The sequence below is a fragment of the Periplaneta americana genome, chromosome 3 (assembly GCF_040183065.1).
Source record: "Periplaneta americana isolate PAMFEO1 chromosome 3, P.americana_PAMFEO1_priV1, whole genome shotgun sequence".
Lineage (NCBI taxonomy): Eukaryota > Metazoa > Arthropoda > Insecta > Blattodea > Blattidae > Periplaneta > Periplaneta americana.
In genome coordinates this window covers 47,236,515-47,240,644 of record NC_091119.1, presented here as the reverse complement: position 1 = coordinate 47,240,644, position 4,130 = coordinate 47,236,515, and positions in this window count along the sequence as shown.

Sequence of the window (4,130 nt, the reverse complement as noted above, 5' to 3'; positions counted from 1 at the left end):
CCTTCTTGCACACAGTCCCTCAATTTTAGGTTTGTACTGTAAATATGCAGAAATTTGATAAAAAGTTACATTTGTTCGGATCAAATTTCTGCACATTCAAGGAACAAAACTAAATTTTTTTTCAATCATCCATTATAATAATATACTGTTCTCTTAAATTGACCGAGCATAATGGGAATTAAATCAATGGCTTTCCCAAAACACTCTATGAAACGTTTCATATAAAACAATTTTTATCTCGAAAAAGAAGCAAAAACGAGCAAAATTGTATTAAATATTTGTTTGAATAACCTCCTGAAATTATAATGACATTACTTACGGTTTACTCAGTATAAAGCAAATTAAAATGTTTAGTAGGAAAATAGCATCACATTCGAGTCAGAGACTTTGCCAGTCTCTTTATATTCTAATTTAATTCACATCCTTTCAGTCTTATTAAGAACTGAACAGTATATCTACATGTAGAAATTCCTCTTTCTGTGCTGTCAATTCACAGATTCATCAAAGTAAATTGAATTGTTTTATTCAAAAATGCCTATTAAAACTGCAGCAGCTGGAGTGACTAGGTGCCTGCATATCGTATCGTTGTGTTTGCATCGAGAGCAGATCATTAATATTTCTGCAGATGTAATAGCCTCTTCATGTTTGCTATAGAATTATGCATCTGCAGATCGACAAAGCGGCAGGACAAGAAAACCGCGTAAATACACGATGTTCTTTACATTTATAATACGGAAAACGACCTGGAAAACACGTACGAGCCAGAGAACCTGCGACCACAAAATTCGTGAGCAAAGGTGGGCATTGAAATGCTATAGGCTGTAACTTTACATACCGTAAAGGAAGTGTTATGGGGTTACTGACCGAGGAAGTTTTAAGAAATTTGTATTATTATTATTATTATTATTATTATTATTATTATTATTATTATTATTATTATTAAATACGATGACATTACACTTAAACTTAACTTCAAAATAAATATTCTTATCACAGTGGCGGTGAAAATAAAGTAAGAATGACATACAAATTTGTATGTGTTAAAATGGCATAGAGTAGGTCTATTTATCCTGCGTTTGGTTGTAATAATAATAATAATAATAATAATAATAATAATAATAATAATAATAATAATAATAATAATAATAATACTAAATAAATTTCATAGTGATTTCCTGAGGTTTGAAATTATCTCAATTTTGTGTCCTATTAGGCCTATAGTAAAGAGATGCTGTAAAGAAATACCGTACTATAGTAGAATACTGATTGTAAGGTCCAATATGCCAAAGATTAAAATGAGGTCACGCTATCATTTGAAAAATAAAATGAGGTATTATTATTATTATTATTATTATTATTATTATTATTATTATTATTATTATTACTATTAATAATGATAATAATAATAATAATAATAATAATAATAATAATAATAATAATAATAATAATATAAAATTTCGTCCAATATTCTTCAGAGGAGATTATCTGCATATGTAGATGAAATTATTGGGAATCGTCAATGAAGTTTAAGGCATAATAGATCGACTATTGATCAGTTTTTTGTATTCGACATAAATTGCAGAATAAATGGGAATACAAGGGCACATTACATCAGTTATTCATTGATTTAAAACAGGCATATGACTCGGTTGAGTGAGAAGCTTTATATAATATTCTGATTGATGTTCCCAAGACGTTAGTTCGATTAATTAAAAGTTCTGTACGGTTGTGAAATTTGGACACTTACTTTGAGAGAGGAACAGAGGTTAGAGATGATCGAGAATAAGGCGCTTAGGAAAATATTTGGGACTAAGAGGGATGAAGTTACAGGAGAATGGAGAAAGTTACACAACGCAGAACTGCACACATTGTATTCTTCACCTGACATAATTAGGAACATTAAATCCAGACGTTTGAGATGGGCAGGACATATAGCGCGTGCAGGTGAATCCAGAAATGCATATAGAATGTTAGTTGGAAGACCTGAGGGGAAAAGAACTTTGGGGAAGCTGAGACGTAGATGGGAGGATAATAGACTATTAAAATGGATTTGAGAAAGTTGGGATAAATCTTGCTCAGGATAGGGACCAATGGCAGGCTTATGTGAGGGCGGCAATGAACCTCCGGCTTCTCTAAAAGCGATTTGTAAGTATTGTTATTATTATTATTATTATTATTATTATTATTATTATTATTATTATTGACGGAGAGGAATTGAGCGTCTGAACTGGACAAAGTAAGAAATGAAGCTGTGCTAGAAAGAATGGGTAAAAAAAGAACAATACTGAAATTGATCAGGAAGAGAAAATGGAATTGGCTGAGTCAGTGGCTAGAAGAAACTGTCTAATGTAGGATGTTTTGGAAGAAATGTTGCACGGGAGAAAAGTTAGGGGCAGAAGAAATCATGCGATACGTCTCCTTGGACAGAAAACTATGAATGAATGAATTATTATTATTATTATTATTATTATTATTATTATTATTATTATTATTATTATTATTATTATTCGTATCATAAGGACGTGCCTAATCGATACATCATGCTAAGAATAGTCCATCTATAACTATATTTAGTAAACACGATATATTATTACAACTTTACTCTCAAATCATTGTCTTTATTCTTTAGGCCTGGCCCGGGACTTCGCAGAGTGAAGGGTGATTGTGGACTTTTGGTGGAATAATAATAATAATAATAATAATAATAATAATAATAATAATAATAATAATAATAATAATAATAATGTTCAGTTTAATCCTGCTGTAATTTTTGTCATCTTCATTATGTGACTCATTTTATCTGTTGTTGAATATACATACTAATTAGATATTTCAGAAGGAAGTAAAATAATCCTAAATGTTTGCAAAAATAATGTTTTCTTCAAGGAAATAGCATTGAGTTTTCCTCAACGATAATAGCAGTTCCAAAGCGCAGAAGTACAAAGTTCCTACCTAGAAAATGTTGATATCACGATTATAACATTTTGATTACGTACTTGAAGGGGACTGGATAGTATGAGGATATGGCTGTTGTGTATGAGTGAAATAAGTGAAGAAATTTTGTTGTTACTCTTCAAGTTTTGAATCTATCAATTTAAAATTTTTACAGCATACACATAATATTTGCAGGTATATTTTGGTTTTTAGACTATCTTTCTACCTCATATACTTGAATTTATAAAAAAAAAATACAGCTGAAAAATTTTAATTTATCCTCAATTTAAGAATGCCAGAATACCGTATTCCTAAAAAGATTCTAGAGTACAAACCCAAAGGCAAGAGAGACAGAGGAAGGCCTACGAAGAGATGGAGAGATCAATTTCTTTGAGAGGACGGAACAGGTCGAAAGGCCTAATCCCTGTGGATGATGATGATAATGATGATGATGATGATTATTATTTAAGTTAAAGACATGGCTATTCTAGGAACATTTTTCTCAGAGACTACTGGAGCTAAAAGGCTGAAATTTTGCATACTCCTATTTCATATGGTAGTGAAGAAGCATGGCCACTTTCACATAGTTATCAAAATTATTGTGGATTTTACACCTATAAAAGTATAAAAAATATGCAAAATTTAAAAGAATTTTATTCAGAAAGAAAAATATTTGTTTTTATATTGAACGAATACTCGTAATGTTATGGAAATGGCGGCAAATATAGTCAATGCATTGGAAATATTCTTGAATTTTTAGGAAATTGTAGTGCATAGGGTTACTAGAAAAAATGATCCACAATATCTATGTTTTTAACCTAAATTTAATTAATATTTTCCAGTTTAAAAAATCTTTATAAAATCAAGTATACGAGATAGAAAAATAATCTAAAAACCACAATATACTTGGTAATATTGTGTGTATGATGTAAAAATTGTAAATGACATCCAAAAGTTGAAAAGCAATAGCAAAATTTCTTCATTCATATACAACAGCCACACGCTCACACTACCAAGTCCCATTAATATCAATGTCACGAATCAATAAGGGATTTACTTCAGTCATCGTCATATTGAATAACAGAAACAGTAATTAATAAATAATTACATTCCTATTATTCATTATCCGATCACTGTCACATTTCAAGTGTTCTTTACTTATCTTGTTACTTACATATGAATTCACAGATAAAATC